Source organism: Alosa sapidissima, chromosome 15, assembly GCF_018492685.1.
Source record: "Alosa sapidissima isolate fAloSap1 chromosome 15, fAloSap1.pri, whole genome shotgun sequence".
Lineage (NCBI taxonomy): Eukaryota > Metazoa > Chordata > Actinopteri > Clupeiformes > Clupeidae > Alosa > Alosa sapidissima.
Window position 1 is genome coordinate 35,322,753 of NC_055971.1, and position 20,000 is coordinate 35,342,752.

Below are 20,000 nucleotides of genomic sequence, written 5' to 3' on the forward strand. Positions count from 1 at the left end.
TAAAATGGATTCAACTCATCTTAAAATGGATTCAATTAATTTTCTTCTCATTAATCTACATACAACACTCCAACACTCCACAAAAAACAGGTTTTTGGAGTGTTTTGTAAATTTATAAAAAATAAGACTGAAATATTCCATTTACATAAGACCCGTTGTTTTGACGTTTGCAATTGAGCTCTGGTGCATCCTACTTCTATCAAGTGTGTGTGTGTGTGAGTGTGTGTGTGTGTGTGTGACATTGCGCCTCGTCAGTTAGTGCAACCAGGTAAAATACTAAATTATGTAATAGTAGTATTTAATTTAAGACACAGTAGATTAAAATGAACAAATGGTTGAAAATTGTGTTGTTCCTAATTATTGTATTAAACAAAATATTTTTTTTTAATTTGTAAAGTATTTATTCACATTATAAATGTAAAGTTGGATGTTGCAAAACCAAAATATCCGCCCCCTACAATAAAGCACACACACACACACATAAAGCATTTATTCTGCTCTTATAAGGTTACTGCTAATACACTGCACATACTAATATTTAATTTATACTACTCTAAACAACCTTCTGAAAACAACTGTATACTAGTGTCTACACTGCACTATATCTTTTGTCCTGTCTATGCACCAACTACATTGTACATCACATCGCACTTTTCTGCTTTTTTGTTGAATCTAATCTAATCTAATTCATAATTTACTTTTAATACCAAGGTCAACTAGGAAATAATAATATGTTAATAATATGTTAAAGTAGTGGAATTGCAAATACTGTCTAAAAATGTTTTAAAACGGTAAATGTTGTGCAGCCATAAAGGTTGTAGTGTGTGCGCATGCGTGGGTAATGGCGGACGCCGGCCCGACGCTGGCCCACAGCAAACACTAAAAACATCTCGCCCGTCAGAACTGCCGCCGAAAACGCAGAAAAAGATGTTTAATATGCAGCTAAGATTACTCTTCATAATGTGCTTAACCCTTGTGTTATCCTCAAATCTTTCCGACACTCTTTATCCTTTGACCCCAGCTAAATAAACCCTCAGAAAATGATTATAATTCATATTGTTACCCAGTTTTTTTGTGACAGGTACTTAACAAGAGTGTAATAACCACCATCAAAATCCCTACAAAACAACCCCCCCCCCCCCCCACACACACACACACACCTTTATGAACCTTGGAACCCTGGCTGGCAATATTGCCCATCCAGTGTCAGCAGCCCAAATGCTTGCTGTTGCTTCCCCTTTTGACTTATACAGTCCTGCCAAAAAGACTTATATGTAATAAGTACTTGTGTATGTAATAATGATAATAACAATATGTTCTCATACTATTCAAATAATAATATCCATAATGTTTCAAATATTCATGTATCTTATGTTTCATACAACTGGGGTCAAACTGACCCCAAGGAATATCAATGTACAAAATATTTGTACAGGACATTGAAAACATATTATTGTACAAATTTCATGCTAACTCTGTTGTACCGTTCAATTGAGGAAAAGTCATGAAACATGAAGCGCAAAAAAAAGTGAACCATATATTTTATGATGTTAAACGTTGCTTGGGGTCAAATTGACCCCAAGGATAACAGGAGGGTTAATAACAACTTTGAAGGTGACCCTGAAAGAAGCCCGCAAATCTGGCAAAATATACATACAACAATGGCGCACCTACGACCCGGCGTCTCACCTGGCGGAAGGAACAGACAACACGGGAAAGTTTGCCAACTACATCCAGCGTTTGAAGTTTGAAGTTTGCAGTTTGAAGCAGAGGAAAGAGCTTTCCGGAAAATCCTAGACACGAAGCTGATCGACGACAGACAGAGGACTAGACTGCATTTCCGGCGGGAACTGCGAAAGTGTGCTTGCCCTGGTCCGGTCACCAACGTGAGCAGACAGTGACATACGCTATGCTGAACCTGGCTTGATCCAAGCATTCTAACAGTGCCTTTCAGTGTTGGAGCAGTGGCAATACCTCAAAAGCTCTATTCAACTAGTGCCTTGCGGGTTGAATGCGATTCGTTGGATTTTACCTTTGGCCTGCCTTCGAATTTAGCTTCTATGACTGAGATCAAATCAATAAAATAAAATGACAGCAGTGATTGGCTGCAAAAAATAAATAATGTCACGCGTCTTGCGTCTCTCAAACTGGGCTATCAGGTAACCTACAGAGGAATTGAAATTATGAAATATGACCAAGGCATTAAAAAGCTGCTTGTTTGTCAGGATACTTTTTCACTGATTTATTTTTAAAAAAAATATGAGCTATGAGTGTGAATGTTATATATTCCATCCCACAAATTATGTTTTACTGGTTTATTTGACAAATAATCTATATGGATTTGCTCTATAAAGACCTTATGTCTGTTTGGGATTGTTTTGTGAGCCTGGGGTTGTTTTGAGAGCCTATTGATGTAGCCTATCTCAGAATAAAGGAATACTTCATATTACTCTAAACCACCGTCTGTAAATCAACTGTATACTACTGTCTACATTGCACTATATTTCTTGACCTGTCTCTGTCTGTTTCATCACCGTTGTATACTTTGCCTCACATTGCAACACAGCTCAGATCTTTGGTTGCTATGAAGGCCAGTCGTTCTAAATGGATGGTTGCTATGGCCAAAGGCCAGTTCTATCTCTGCCGTTGTCAAGCGGGCATGTCGTAGAATTCTGATTAACCTTATCTTATTTAAAACATCTCTATTTTACTTAGCCCACTTCCATACAGTGGGTCCCATTAAGAAGTGGCCACTTCCTGCACGCTTACCGTGATTCACACAGCAGCATTATTAAATTAATCTGTCACCATAAGCCTATGCCTACGTTTGCAAAGAAAACATTTTAATTTGATTCACATGAAATGTTACATTTCATGTACATGTTGACAATGAGTAGGCTAGTTTTGGTTGTTGGTGGTGTTATTGCATCCCTTAGTTATGCCTACAATGCAAGTTCCCTTAAGCTGTCACAGACGTAGGTGCTACTGTACTTTTAGGGCTAAAGTGCTTCGTGAATTACTGTTAGTAAAAAAAATAGCAGTCCTAAAGTTACACGTGACGAAGTTACGAGTGCAAGCATCTCATATCAAATGACCATGGCATTACGCTAAACAACATAAATCCCAATTAGCAACATACATCTCCTCCCTATAGCTAGCCACACAAGAAATTAATGATACTAAATCTCTGCTTAGCATGCTTCTCCGCTTAGCATTCTAATAACAGAAGGGGCACATTTATGTTGACCACTACAACATGCAAGAATAAACAAGAAATAACATTTCCAATAATTTCCCATGATAAATTACATAATATTTGCACCTTCCTTACTTGTGAATCTCACACCGTATTTCAAGTAGGCTACACTAGTGAAATGTAATACAACGTTGCCACCTAGCGTTCAGATAGGTAGGCTATTTAACATTAACGTGACATTGCTCGTTTATTCTTTCGTCAACTCCATGCTTTTAGGAAAACAATCTTTTTATCATAGTTCCCTCTTCAACGAGCGATTACCAACTTGTTTTCGTAACAGAGATAGCTGTTTATTGTTTCTAGGTTTACAGAAACACCTATTCATATTAATACAGGAAATCAAGTTAACGCTGCCGACCACTGTTTGTCTATTACATGGCCCAGAATGCCTTGCATGTCTTTACAACAAAACAACCCAGTAAAACCTAATTTCCCGTAAACATATTAATTTGCATACTTGTAACATTTTTAATAATACTCTCCCATCATGACATTTAACAATAAGGAAAAATTTAATTTGAATACCGTCAATGTGAAAACAACTCTATTATGTAAGCTATATATAGCTACTGTTCTCCTTGCTATTTCAGTTCGTAAGTCCATACTATCCCATGGCAGAGCAAGGATTTCATGATAGGGCAAGGTTGCCCGGAGACATTGTGGCTACATGGAGATATTGGGCATACTTGGAAGGCATTGTGATAGAAGGTGAATGGTGCAAAGGTGAATGGTGAGAGTTACCAAATACCTGTGGGTTGTTTGCGAAATGATGGAAACTTTTGGAATATTTCTTTTTTTTTTTAGCTTATGCACCCTCACACTGGAGTCCCCAGTTCATATACAAAATTTGGTATCGATATGTGACAGTGTTCCTGAGATATGGACGACTTCCTGTTTCGGAGCTTCGCCGCCGATTTTGTTTGGCTGTGACGGGCAAACGCTTTCGAAAATCAAAAATCCTTCCGGTAACTTTTGTGAGGCTTGGTCCAAGGATAATGTACATCAAGTTTCGTGGCGTTCGGATCAAATTTGTGACCTGTGAAAATTTAGTTCCGCTTTCTGTTCAATCCAATATGGCGGACGAACGGCACGCCCACCTGACGTCATCTTCGCGACCAACTTACACCGGTACTGACCGGACGTTTTAAAGTTGGAACGGTGTCTCTGTCTCAAAGGGCCTAGGCGCTAGGGCTGACAAAAAATTAGGGCGACGGGAAAAATAATAATAAAAATAATAATAATAAAACTTAAGAAGAACAATAAGTGTGCTGCTTTGCAAGCACACTTAATAACATTTACTGGAACAGACCCGACACAGTGGAATAAACTGATGGCGATCTTAAATGGAATATACCACAAAAACGGCACGTTTTCTGCGCATCATCGAAACGGCAGACTTTACGGAATACCTCTTCTCAAATACACAGTAAGGATTCTCAACAAACTGCCAAACACTGAGAAGCCCCCAACAGACAGAACATCGGAGGCCCTGACGGATTGGATAGAGAAACAGTTGCGCTTTACACGCGAGGTCATTCAACCAGCGCTCAACAGAACAGCGAGGACACAGCAGAAAAGGCTCCCCAGAAAGGTAGGCAGCGATGAAATTGTCTACCTCTGGAATAACAACAAGAGCAAAGCTATTAGAATAATCCTTAATAACAGCATCTTCCCAGAACATCCACCAAGCACGGATGATACAGAGCGAGTGTATAACTACTACTGCGATAAAAACCAAGCAGATACCATCTGTGAACGCCTTGCCACAGCCCCCTGGCTAGATGCGCTAGAGTTAAATCCCCCTACCGACACACCAAATACCTCGCTGTTTACATCACAGGAGGTTTTAAGGGTGATCGAAAGTCTACCAAACAAGGCGTGTGGATCTGACAGCGTTACGTACGAAACACTTAAATCCACGAAACAATGGACATGTATCGCACTAACGCAAATATTTAATGTTTGTCTGACTAATGAAAAAATACCAAATTTGTGGAAAGGAGCCCTTATCCACAGAATCCCTAAAAAAGACAAGATACCTGACGACCCAGCAACATGGAGAGACATCTCTTTACTCCCGACCGTCTACAAAGTTCTTATGAAGTGCATTCTGAATCGCATCCTGCCATGGCTCTGCGAAATGAACATCTTGTCGGAAAAACAAAAAGCCTATATTAACCGTCAAGGCACGAACGAGCACGTTTTTTGCCTGAAAACAGCAATTAATGATTTTAAACATGAATCCACCAAGTTCTATGCAGTCTTCCTAGATTTCTGTGATGCATTTGTCTCATTGCCGCATGACGTTATGATTAAGGCCTTGGACGAAATTCACCTACCCAAACCGTATATCAACATGATTAAGGACATCTACAGAAACTCCTTTTTCCAGGTGATCTGTGGAGACCAACTGACTAGCCCAATCCAACTAAGAACCGGCATCAAGACAGGCTGCCCATGGAGCACAGTAAACTTTATTCTAGCCCTTAACCAGTGGCTCAAGTGGCTGTGTCTCTGCTCCCCCCCGCACATCAGATCACCAAACCCTGTCCAGGCCTATGCAGACGACGTCCAGGTGTCATCCAGGGATGAGAAAGTGATCAAGACCATGCTCTCCCACACGGACGAATTGTGCTGTGTTTTATGAGAGACGCAGTGGAGGCAACAGGTGGTATCAAGCCAAGAAAGACAAGCCTCCCTCCTTTTCCATCATGGGCAGTGAGATTAAAGTGTATGCGCGCCACGAAACCTACTGCTACCTCGGACACCGATTCAACATCGCGGGTGAATGGGAAGAGCAATTACACAAACTTAGTAGCGAATACTGCACAAGGATGGAGATAGTAGATTCATCCCCCCTCCTGTCGCAATGAAATTACAGGCCATAAGAGAGATTGCTCTTTCCAAAATACAGCATCTCTTTGCAAACATACACATCCCTAAATGCATCTTAAATGAGCTGAATAATAAGACTGTAGGCCTAGTAAGACGCTGGATGGGATTAAACACACACTGGACAAGAGACGTTCTGTTTCACAGGGCCAGAGAGGGAGGGCTGGGTGTCCCTCACACAGAGTGGGCGTGTGTTGCCGCCAGAATAAGCAACCTGTTAAGGATGCTAAACAATGATGACGCAGCTGTGCGTGAGCTTGCCCGAGCCTCACTTCTGCTACCTCTGAGGAAACGCAAGGTCCCTCTATCTACATCAGATGACGCCAGCTTCCTCGGGTTCAGAAGAAAACCCAATGGCAAATTGGACACCAACACACCAGGCTTCGGACTGGCTGGACCTGAGTGACCTCTGCAACCGCGCAAATATCCCACTGCGCTGCAGGAACACATCAGGACAGTCAGTGGAAGTCAACAATGACATCATCACGGACCCATCCATCACGGCAGAGGCAACCATCACAACTGGCGACAACATTCAACTCCTCGACGGGCAAAACACCAGAAGGACAATAATCAATCACTTCCACTCGCGCATGATTCAGCACTGGACAGGCCTACGCCAACAACAACTGGCCTGCCTGCCCTGTGCCGACCATAACGTATCACACACAGTTCTGAAAAACACAGCCTTACAAGATGACATCCACAGATTCACAATAAAGGCTTGTCTTCAGGTACTACCAACAAAGTCCAACTTAGCAACATGGTTTCCATCCGCACATGAGCCGTTTTGTCTACAACATCACACCCGGCAAAGGGAGACGATCGCGCACATCCTTAATGGCTGCGCTGCATACAAAGGACTTTACATCGCGCGCCACGACCGTATCGTTGCACTGTCAGTGAAGGAGCTCTGCGACAATGCCACCTTTACTGCAATTCATCACAACGAAAAGATCAAGACAGACTGGTTCTCCCCCCCACACGAACAGTGCGCTACATTGGAAACTGCCATAAATAACTTACCAAATACACCTGACATAGTTGTAATTAATGAACACACCAAAGCCGTTAATAATAGAAATTGGTTGCTCTTTCGATGCTTACATGGACACCTGCTATGCTTCAAAACTGTTAAAATATCAACCATGGTACAATGTTTTCAATAACTCTGGCTACTCCTGTAAAATCATTGCCCTCATTTTTGGTAGTTTAGGCCATGTGCACAAGATGTGTGTAAGAGGCCTGCAGATCTGCAGACTGCATAAGAACAAGGCCAAGAAACTGACAAGATACTGCTCTGTATCAGCAGTAATTGGCAGCCTCTACATATGGAGGCGCAGGTGCCACCTTTACCCCTAATGTGCATAATGGACTGGGATATTGGCTGCTGTTGTACACCTTTCTATTACATTTGGATTATGCCATGATATATACTTATCTTCTAATCCAAATAAAGAATTTAAATGTGTGTGTGTGTTATTCCTGTAGTGTGTGTGTGTGTGTGTGTTATTCCTGTAGTGTGGGTGTGTGTGTGTGTTATTCATGTAGTGTGTGTGTGTGTCTTAGGGTTTAATTAACTTAGTATTTTTTTTAACCTTTTTGAGCCACGGTACATTTTTTATATTAAAAAAATCCTGTGGCACACCACCAACCAAAAATGTAACAGAATTACACACTGTAGCCTAAAAAAGTAAAAATAATGACAATTTAGTCTCTCATTTGTTTACAGTTAAGTTCAGAGCCTGCATTTTTTCTTTTCAAGGAGGCCTATTTATTTATGTTTAGCCTATTGATTTGCTGTTTTAGGCCCTACGTCTTTTCACCCATATTAGAAAACGACCCATCCACATGGAGGGACATTTCTCTCCTTCCCACCATTTACAAAATATTTATGAAATGTCTGCTTGCCCGCATCCTCCCATGGCTTGTAGACACAGGCATCCTCTCACCCAAACAAAAAGCCTACAGTGGGCAGTGCTTCGACTTGGCCAGCTTCACTCGCGGTCTGCGCGTGGGATCACGCGGTATCACGCGACTTTAATTTGTATTTTTCCAGTGAGACGCTGCAACAACCCAAACAACCGGTAGATGGCTCAAGTGAGCAGGGTGTCTCGTAAAAAGAAATGGAGCCTGGAAAACTCTACACAGACTTCACTACAGACTTTAGCAGACTGATTTAGAAATAATGTAATAGCCAGAAATATGCCTGCCCTGCCCTAATAAAGAAATATTTGGTTAACTGCGAGTGAATCCCGTTTGCAGCCGTAGAGACGCAGGACAAATTAAACATTCTGGTTTTCTCCGAGTGCAACGATGATAGACATCATTTGGACAAAACATGGAGCATATTAACCTCCGTTGCTCAGCCAAATGCCTTCCTGTTATGTCCTGGTATCACGGAGTTACAAGCGATAAACGATTTTTGATGGTCACAAGTTTACTTCATTAGCGGTTTATTTTTTTGGATTATTAAAGAGTGTTTTTCATTTAAAGGTTTGACTTCGTGCTTATTCAGTAGAGCATTTAGTGCTCTCCCCAATCCCAGACGTTCACATTGCATGTTTGTTTGTAATGGTGTCAACCGCGAGATAGGCTATGCGTTTGACAATGAGTTGTTAACAGAACCAAGACATATAGCCCAGCAGCAATCTAGGGACTGATCGTTATTTATTGAAGGGGCCACCGGAGGAATTTTGAGTGCTTCAGTTGGAAGTTGCATGACCCTCTCTTGCCTGCTAGAAATTGTTCAATGACCCTCCGACAGAATTGTTAAAAAAGACATGACCCTCCCCTGCCAATTGTCTTCCGCCCGCGCCACAGCCACACACTTTGTGATAACGTTCTTAAATCAATCTTTCCCGTGAGCTTGCATGCTACCAGTCCTTCCTTTTCAAATGTGTTGCGCCTGTTTGCACAATTTCACAAATAATCATATGTGATTAATAGTATGACAAATAATTCCTGTGCACGGGGACCGAAACAATGCATGCCAACTTTTTCCGTGTTTATCACGTATTTTAACTTTCCCCGCTGTCTTGCCGTTTTAATGTTTTCCCGTAGAATATCCCATATTTTAATACTCTCAAAACAGCCCTGCCATCGGGCCTGTCTCTGTGTTGCCCTGTTGCTACCCCTTGCCCTTCCAACAAAACAGATGTCTTCAAATCATCGTTTTCCTTGCTTGAAGGCGAACTTAGAGTGATGTTAACCTATTTAAGTTTAACGGCGCGATTGTCGCGAAAGCACGATTCATTGGCGCTTGCATGTTCGGCCTTATGTCTACGTGCGCACCTGAGGCTACTCCGCTGCAAGAGAAATAATTTCCCCTGTTTGTATGTTCACTGCAGGTTGGCCTACCATAACTTACCAACTCTGCACTGTAGACTGGCTATTTATATTTTTCTGTGAAATAAGCAAATGTATTTGTTCAACTTTATGAAGCAGAATTACGCATAGGGTACTTGGAACATAATACATTTGACAAAGGACAGATGAATGTTGCTAGTGACAAAATATTAACTTTCAGTGTTTTACGATGTCTTTGTCATGGGGAAGTGTTTTTCCCCATGCATTTATTCTAGGTTACTGTCAGTGACTGCCGTGAGAGAAGCGGGTTCTGTGTTTCGTTCATGTCAGTGACTGACGCGAGAGAAGCGGGGTCTGTGTTGTGTTGCGTTGCGTTGCGTTAATTTATTTTCATTGGGCATACCGTGCCGTGCCGTCCACAGCTCTTCAGTTCTGACAAAGCCAAAATTACTCCTTTTGAAACAATGAGTGCAGGAAGCGCGTTTGTATGGTTATATTGCTTGACGGGGGGGGGGGGGGGGGGGGGGTCCCAAGCAGCTTTCAGCCATAAGGCTACTTTGAGAACATTTCAATTCACCCGAAACTAATATTCAAATTTTTGAAAACTATTTCAGCATAGCCTATAAAGCAGTTTAATTAAATGGAATGTTAGTTGTAAACAAACGAGCTACTTGGTGAGGCTTGGCCTCACAGATGCGCTCGTGCCTTAGATGGCAGGAAAAATCTTCAAGATAGGCCTATTAACTAACCACCCGATTCACGTTGGCTGGGGGGAAGGGGGGCCATCAGACAATCGTGCCCAGTTAATCCGGCCCTTCCCCCAAAAAATCACACCTTCCCACCTCTGACAGCTTAAAAGAAGTCAAGAGGACTCCTTACTCACAGACCTATTCACAAACCTGCGGTTTTGAAATCCTATGCAGCTACAGGAGCTTCCAATCGTGAGGAAGCAATTTTGCATTGTAGGCATAACTAACATGCAATAACGCCGCCAACAACAACCAAAACTAGGCTAATCATTGTCAACATGTAAATTAAATGTAACATTAGTGTGAATCAAATAAAATGTTCTCTTTTGCAAACGTAGGCATAGTAACAGAATAATTTAATAATGTTACAAAGATACTACATCAATCCGTATGTTTCATTGGGCTACTAGGCTATTTGTTTTGCCTTGATTCATTTAGGCTAGGCCTTTTTATTCAGGGGCCGTATTCACAAAGAATTTTAAGGCTAAAAGTAGCTCCTAACTGGCGAATTTAGGAGCAACTCCTAAAAATAATGGGCGTGTCACTCCTAACTTTAGGACTCCTAATTTTTTCACAAAAAGTAATTCACGAAGCATTTTAGACCTAAAAGTAGCACCTAAGTCTGGGACAGCTTAATCGTCAGCCAATCAAGGTGGTCACTTCAGTCAAGCTCGTGCATGAGTAATGACGTCATCCATAGCCACGAAGACTCACTCCTAGTTTAGGAGTTGTCTGAAAGGCTTTGTGAATAACTTTTAAGAGAAAACTCCAATCTAAAATCTTTAAGTGCGATTTAGGAGTAGCCTACTCCTAGTAGTAAGATAAAAGCCTTTGTGAATAGCCTACGGCCCCAGTTATTCATCATCTTCCGTCCTTGTGTAGCGCACGCATTCTGAGACCTGTCACCTGTCACTCATCATCGTAAGGGAGGTGTTTGGAATCATGCCCGAGTTACAATCATCAGCCAATCAGCCAATCAAGGTGGTCACGCTTGCCCATTTACCCAAATTAATGGTCGAATATTACTGATGATAATTGTTATTTAAGAACATGCAGTGTGCGTAGGGTACCAAAAACATCTTGCTCGTAAAAAAGCATCATAACGCACATTCTGGCGGGTCTGTTATTTACTGTAGGCTGCGCAAACCACATGCCTTTATTTTGGGCAAGCCTGCATTCATTCATTCATTCAACCTTTATTTATTCTCGGAGGGTCATTGAGGGAAGCCCTCATTTTCAATGAAGCCGAAATTACAGAAGCGAAGCAAAGCGCTCCACAAACAAGACAACATTCGAGGCCTTCTGTTGAAGAATTTTATATAAAGCCTGCGCTGACAGTAATCCTCCTGCCCCTGATAGGCCTACCACAGCTGTGGATAGTGTGGAATGTTCAAGTAATAACACAATCCAATGTGTGTCTCAATTGTCCCCCGCTGACCACCTCACACATTTCTCTAGATTTTGCAACGAACTTACATGACACAATGCCATAAAATATGCCAGTTTTAGGACACAGAATAATGTTTGTAATGATAGCAGGTAGGCCAGGTATTGTCGAAGGTGCATGGTGAAGTGAAATTCTTACTTTGGAAAACAAACATTTGCCGATATCATCGCCGATCATCAGAATATTGCAACAGATTCTGTGTTCTGGACTGTAGGTAACTTGTTAAGCCAGTGGTTCTCAAACTTTTATTTCATTCCCCACTTTGATCAAGGGGCATGACTGATGATAGTGGAGATAACGTGTTATCCCGAGGCTTTTGCAAGTCAGCATCTTCGACGGTAGTCTATTAAAAATATAAGTTTTCGATGTCCCAAACGGAGAGCCATACTTTATTGTTTTAACGATCTCTATGCTACTCACAAAAATGTAGGCATGGGGACATGATGAAGTAGGTTATGAAACTGTCGTGTGTTAAATTATTGTGATTACGAGCCAGTGGTTTTCAAACATTATGCGTGACTCGGACATCTAACTAACTGCAACAGGCTCATATCGTCCTCGCATTCGCAAAATGAGGACCAGTGTTTTGTCAAATTGCAAATAGCTATTCGTTTTAACTATTTTTTATGATAGTAGCCTATACAAAAAGCACTTCATACTATCTTAATCTTGGAATATGGGGAGGGAAGTGGCGCGTCTGCAGTCAGCCAAATATGAATGTAATTCTGCGGCATAAAGCAGATGTAATTGTTTATTGTACAGAAAAATAAAAATGACATGTCAAGCAGTCGCAAATTAATTTACGAAACCAAAACGTGGGTCATAGTTGTCTAAGCCTCTATTGCGTAGCCTGTTAAAAAATGTCGCCAGATAGTATTAAATCGGCAACAACATTGTTTTCTGCAGAAGCCTACCCAAGGCTACAGATTAATTCTGAAGAGTTATTTCTCTACTGGCTCAATTATCACACCACTGTTTTGATTTGCGTAGTTGCGTTAACCCCAACACTGACAATAATGTAGACAGCAAATTTCAATTTCGATTTTCGTGTAGTCAAGCCTTAAGCCATACCCAAGTAGCCTAAATCGAGGTAATGTTTAATTATGCATGATTTATTTTGTTATTGAATTCGTAGGCTGGGATTACTCTCGGCAACAATTATGTAAGGGACGGCAGGCAGAGCGATGTACAGTGGCAGAGCGACGCACAGTGGCTGAAAGTGGTACTAAAGCTTCACGCCGCGTAATGCGCGAATGAAGTGGTCATTTGAAAGCGATGCCCACTGTATATAGACAGACAGGGTATGAACGAGCATGTGTTCTGCCTTAAAACTGGAGTGGATGATTTTAAACACGAATTATGTAAACTTTATACTGTATTCCTGGATTTTAGAGATGCCTTTGGAACACTATCACACAAAATGATGCTGAGTGCACTGGAGGAGATCCATCTACCCCAGCCCTTTGTAGACATCATAACGGATGTATATAGGGGATCCTTTCTGCAGGTGATCTGAATTTCTTCGCTGGTCAAAACTGGAGGTAAAACACACAAAGTGCGCAGCACTATATGAGCAACGCAGCGGTGGCAACCGCTGGTATAAAGCCAAATCGGACAAACCCCCCTCCTTCACCATCATGGGGCAGCCCATCAGAGTCTACCCACGCCATGAGTCATACAGTGGGCATCGCTTTCAAATGACCACTTCATTCGCGCATTACGCGGCGTGAAGCTTTAGTACCACTTTCAGCCACTGTGCGTCGCTCTGCCACTGTACATCGCTCTGCCTGCCGTCCCTTACATAATTGTTGCCGAGAGTAATCCCAGCCTACGAATTCAATAACAAAATAAATCATGCATAATTAAACATTACCTCGATTTAGGCTACTTGGGTATGGCTTAAGGCTTGACTACACGAAAATCGAAATTGAAATTTGCTGTCTACATTATTGTCAGTGTTGGGGTTAACGCAACTACGCAAATCAAAACAGTGGTGTGATAATTGAGCCAGTAGAGAAATAACTGTTCAGAATTAATCTGTAGCCTTGGGTAGGCTTCTGCAGAAAACAATGTTGTTGCCGATTTAATACTATCTGGCGACGTTTTTAACAGGCTACGCAATAGAGGCTTAGACAACTATGACCCACGTTTTGGTTTCGTAAATTAATTTGCCCTACTTCTTGACTGCAATGTAGTCAATTGACTGCTTGACATGTCATTTTTATTTTTCTGTACAATAAACAATTACATCTGCTTTATGCCGCAGAATTACATTCATATTTGGCTGACTGCAGACGCGCCACTTCCCTCCCCATATTCCAAGATTAAGATAGTAGCCTATACAAAAAGCACTTCATACTATCATAAAAAAATAGTTAAAACGAATAGCTATTTGCAATTTGACAAAACACTGGTCCTCATTTTGCGAATGCGAGGACGATATGAGCCTGTTGCATTTAGTTAGATGTCCGAGTCACGCATAATGTTTGAAAACCATTGGCTCGTAATCACAATCATTTAACACACGACAGTTTGATAACCTACTTCATCATGTCCCCATGCCTACATTTTTGTGAGTAGCATAGAGATCGTTAAAAACAATAAAGTATGGCTCTCCGTTTGGGACATCGAAAACTTATATTTTTAATAGACTACCGTCGAAGATGCTGACTTGCAAAAGCCTCGGGATAACACATCTCCACTATCATCAGTCATGCCCCTTGATCAAAGTGGGGAATGAAATAAAAGTTTGAGAACCACTGGCTTAACAAGTTACCTACAGTCCAGAACACAGAATCTGTTGCAATATTCTGATGATCGGCGATGATATCGGCAAATGTTTGTTTTCCAAAGTAAGAATTTCACTTCACCATGCACCTTCGACAATACCTGGCCTACCTGGTATCATTACAAACATTATTCTGTGTCCTAAAACTGGCATATTTTATGGCATTGTGTCATGTAAGTTTGTTGCAAAATCTAGAGAAATGTGTGAGGTGGTCAGCGGGGGACAATTGAGACACACATTGGATTATGTTATTACTTGAACATTCCACACTATCCACAGCTGTGGTAGGCCTATCAGGGGCAGGAGGATTACTGTCAGCGCAGGCTTTATATAAAATTCTTCAACAGAAGGCCTCGAATGTTGTCTTGTTTGTGGAGCGCTTTGCTTCGCTTCTGTAATTTCGGCTTCATTGAAAATGAGGGCTTCCCTCAATGACCCTCCCGAGAATAAATAAAGGTTGAATGAATGAATGAATGCAGGCTTGCCCAAAATAAAGGCATGTGGTTTGCGCAGCCTACAGTAAATAACAGACCCGCCAGAATGTGCGTTATGATGCTTTTTTACGAGCAAGATGTTTTTGGTACCATACGCACACTGCCTGTTCTTAAATAACAATGATCATCAGTAATATTCGACCATTAATTTGGGTAAATGGGCAAGCGTGACCACCTTGATTGGCTGATTGGCTGATGATTGTAACGCGGGCATGATTCCAAACACCTCCCTTACGATGACAATTGTTTGATGGCCCCCCTTCCCCCCAGCCAACGTGAATCGGGTGGTTAGTTAATAGGCCTATCGTGAAGATTTTTCTTGCCATCTAAGGCACGAGCGCATCTGTGAGGCCAAGCCTCACCAAGTAGCTCGTTTGTTTACAACTAACATTCCATTTAATTAAACTGCTTTATAGGCTATGCCGAAATAGTTTTCAACATCTAGAATATTAGTGTCGGGTGAATTGAAATGTTCTCAAAGTAGCCTTATGGCTGAAAGCTGCTTGGGACAGGACGGGACGGGACTTCCCCCCCCCCCCCCGTCAAGCAATATAACCATACAAACGCGCTTCCTGCACTCATTGTTTCAAAAGGAGTAATTTTGGCTTTGTCAGTGAGCTGAAGAGCTGTGGACGGCACGGCACGGTATGCCCAATGAAAATAAATTAACGCAACGCAACACAACACAACACAGACCCCGCTTCTCTCGCGTCAGTCACTGACATGAACGAAACACAGAACCCGCTTCTCTCACGGCAGTCACTGACAGTAACCTAGAATAAATGCATGGGGAAAAACACTTCCCCATGACAAAGACATCGTAAAACACTGAAAGTTAATATTTTGTCACTAGCAACATTCATCTGTCCTTTGTCAAATGTATTATGTTCCAAGTACCCTATGCGTAATTCTGCTTCATATAGTTGAACAAATACATTTGCTTATTTCACAGAAAAATATAAATAGCCAGTCTACAGTGCAGAGTTGGTAAGTTATGGTAGGCCAACGTGCAGTGAACATACAAACAGGGGAAATAATTTCTCTTGCAGCTGAGTAGCCTCAGGTGCGCACGTAGAAGGCCGAACATGCAAGCGCCAATGAATCGTGCTCTCACGACAATCGCGCCGTTAAACTTAAATAGGTTAACATCACTCTAAGTTCGCCTTCAAGCTAGGAAAACGATGATTTGAAGACATCTGTTTCGTTGGAAGGGCAAGGGGTAGCAACAGGGCAACACAGAGACAGGCCCGATGGCAGGGCTGTTATGAGAGTATTAAAATATGGGATATTCTACGGGAAAACATTAAAACGGCAAGACAGCGGGGAAAGTTAAAATACGTGATAAACACGGAAAAAGTTGGCATGCATTGTTTCGGTCCCCGTGCACAGGGATTATTTGTCATACTATTAATCACATATGATTATTTGTGAAATTGTGCAAACAGGCGCAACACATTTGAAAAGGAAGGACTGGTTGCATGCAAGCTCACGGGAAAGATTGATTTAAGAACGTTATCACAAAGTGTGTGGCTGTGGCGCGGGCGGAAGACAATTGGCAGGGGAGGGTCATGTCTTTTTTAACAATTCTGTCAGAGGGTCATTGAACAATTTCTAGCAGGCAAGAGAGGGTCATGCAACTTCCAACTGAAGCACTCAAAATTCCTCCGGTGGCCCCTTCAATAAATAACGATCAGTCCCTAGATTGCTGCTGGGCTATATGTCTTGGTTCTGTTAACAACTCATTGTCAAACGCATAGCCTATCTCGCGGTTGCATCCATTACAAACAAACATGCAATGTGAACGTCTAGGATTGGGGAGAGCACTAAATCCTCTACTGAATAAGCACAAAGTCAAACCATTAAATGAAAAACACTCTTTAATAATCCAAAAAAATAAACCGCTAATGAAGTAAACTTGTGACCATCAAAAATCGTTTATCGCTTGTAACTCTGTGATACCAGGACGTAACAGGAAGGCATTTGGCTGAGCAACGGAGGTTAATATGCTCCATGTTTTGTCCAAATGATGACTGTCTATCATCGTTGCACTCGGAGAAAACCGGAATGTTTCATTCGTCCCCGTTTCAATCGTCCCGGTTGTACCTACTCAAAACGCAGATAGAACCTTATTATTCTAAGGTAGCGAAATAGCGTTCAGCATGATTCATGCCCAATTAATTCCCCCTGTTAAAGTGTTCGCCTTTGTAGTTTGGTTTCGTGATAGCCTATGATAAACGGCTTATGGCTAAATATGTGAAAACGTTAAAATACAGTAGGCGATAAACCCGGAAAAAGTTGACAGTGATTTTTTCATAATCACTTTGGAGGGTCATAGAAAAATGTATTGCTGGCGAGGGAGGGTCACGTCTTTTTGGACTAATGCTCCCAAAACTCCTCCGGTAGCCCCTTAAATAACGAACAGTCCCTAATGAAGTAAACTTGTGACCATCAAAAATCGTTTATCGCCTGTAACTCCGTGATAACAGGACGTAACAGGAAGGCATTTGGCTGAGCAACGGAGGTTAATACTCTATATTTTGTCCAAATGATGTCTGTCTATCATCGTTGCACTCGGAGAAAACCAGAATGTTTAATTTGTCCTGCGTCTCTACGGCTGCAAACGGGATTCACTCGCAGTTAACCAAATATGTCTTTATTAGGGCAGGGCAGGCATATTTCTGGCTATTACATTATTTCTAAACCAGTCTGCTAAAGTCTGTAGTGAAGTCTGTGTAGGGTTTTCCAGGCTCCATTTCTTTTTACGAGACACCCTGCTCACTTGAGCCATCTACCGGTTGTTTGGGTTGTTGCAGCGTCTCACTGGAAAAATACAAATTAAAGTCGCGCGGACCGCGAGTGAAGCTGGCCAAGTCGAAGCACTGCCCACTGTACACCTATCTTGGCCATAACATCAACATTGCAGGTGAGTGGGGGGAGCAGGTACAGGAGCTATGCCATGCCTATAAGAACAGGATCGACCTAATCGACTCCTCCCCCCTCCCTGTAGTCATGAAACTGGACGCTATCAGAGAGGTGGCCCTGGCAAAGGTACAACACCTCTTTGCAAACGTCCACATCCCGCAAAATGTCCTACGCGACATGAACATTAAAACCGTCCAGGCCGTCAGAAAATGGCTGGGGCTGAACTCTCACTCTACCGGGACCTCATCTTCCTCTCACGCAAAGAGGGGGGGCTGGGTGTCCCAAACGTGGAATGGGTATACACTGCCACCAGGCTGACACACATCATCTTCATGCTCAACAATGACGATGCCACTGTCAGAGAGCTAGCCAGAGCTTCCCTCCTGCTGGACCTCAGGAAGAGGAAGGTCCCTCTGGCCAAAACAGGCCAGGACAGCTTCCTAGGCTTTAGGAGGAAAAGCAGCGGGACACACAAGCTGCAGGCTTTGGAGTCCGATCAGACTGGCCGGACCTAAATGATCTGTGCAACAGAATGTCAGTCAAACTGGAATGGACACAACACAACTCACACACAGCACCACAGGCATCTGATGCAGTTGTCACAGACTCATCTGTAACAGCAGAGGCTATTGTATATCACAACGAGGCACAACACACACTACAGAATACAACAGCAAGGAGATTCTTTCTTAACATAAAACAAACAGACACCAAACAACACTGGACTGGACTCAGAATGCAGGGAAAGTCGGCATGCCTACACTTTGCCGACCACTCTGTTTCACACTCCATGTTCACAAATGCCGCTGTTGGGGAGGACATCCTCTGTTTCACTGTCAAAGCCAGACTGCAGGTGCTACCCACCTAATACAACCTTGCATTATGGTACCCTGCAATCCACCATCCACACTGTATAATGCACTCAGACTCTGACCATCACCTCGAATCAGTTGCCCATATTGTCAATGGCTGTACTATGTACAAAGGACTTTATACTGCACGCCACGACCGGATTGTTAACCTTATTGCTAACACTGTTAAGGATGTACTTCCAGATAATGTGACCATGTACAAACATTCACGTATTATGCCAGAATGGTTTAACAGCTCCACTGATGTGTTTTGTAACATCCCTAACACCCCTGATGTTGTGTTTTTAGACAGAGACAGAAGGGAAGTACTTATACTTGAAATAGGATGTGTGTACGATCTCTACATGGACATGGCTTTTAATGACAAAATCATGAAGTACCAACCTATACGGACAAAACTATGTGACCTAGGCTATCAGTGCAAGCTAGTGGTGTTGATCTTTGGCAGCTTGGGGCATGTCCTCAATCTTGTTTTCAGTGGGTTAAGGCTGGCAGGGCTCTCCAGCAGAAAAATAAAACATTTAGCAAAGTTTTGCTCCATATCTGCAGTTATAGGTAGTGATGGGCAAATGAAGCTTTGGTGAACCACTGAACCACAGCAGTGTGAACCTAGCGACACTAGCTGAAAAGCAAAAAGATGGCCGCCACACATACATTTTTCAACATAAAAGTCCTTAGCAAACCAATATTTTTGGTTACATATACTGGTTTGGGTAAGGACTTTTATGTTGAAAAATCTACATGTGGCAGCCATATTGGATTTTTTCATTAGTGTTGCTAGCTTCACACTGCTGTGGTTTAGTGGTTCACCAAAGCATCATTTGCCCATCACTAGTTATAGGCAGCCTTGCAGTATGGCGCAGGAGATGTTTTTTGTACCCCTGAATATCATTGAGTGACAAAGCCCTATCTTATCTCTTGAAATATTGGAATCCTGTCTATTGTAATATGATTTGTGGATTTAAATAAAGAATTAAAATGTGTGTGTGTGTGTGTGTGTGTGTGCCTGAGTGTGTGTGTGACGGCCGCCAGGCCTTGTCTGTAATGGTCTGCATGTGTCTCCCCAATTAGGACTGATGAAGTGGGCGGGGTCGCCTATAGATCGCGGCCCACTTCTGGTTCTCGGTCCTGCTGTTCTGTCGCTGCTTGCTGTGCCGGCTACCGCTGCTCTATTTACTTTATATTTCCTTTGATGTAACACGCAACATGCATACGCTACATCTCCTACACCCAACACACGCCCGCACCACACTACTAAGAACTGATTACCT

General features: G+C 42.3%; 1 protein-coding gene across 7 annotated transcripts in view; it reads right to left on the reverse strand.

Annotated features, from left to right (window-relative positions):
• The window catches only part of mre11a (MRE11 homolog A, double strand break repair nuclease), a 66,792-nt gene that overhangs the window by 4,123 nt on the left and 42,669 nt on the right, over positions 1-20,000 (reverse strand). The gene's annotated exons all lie outside the window — the stretch shown is intronic.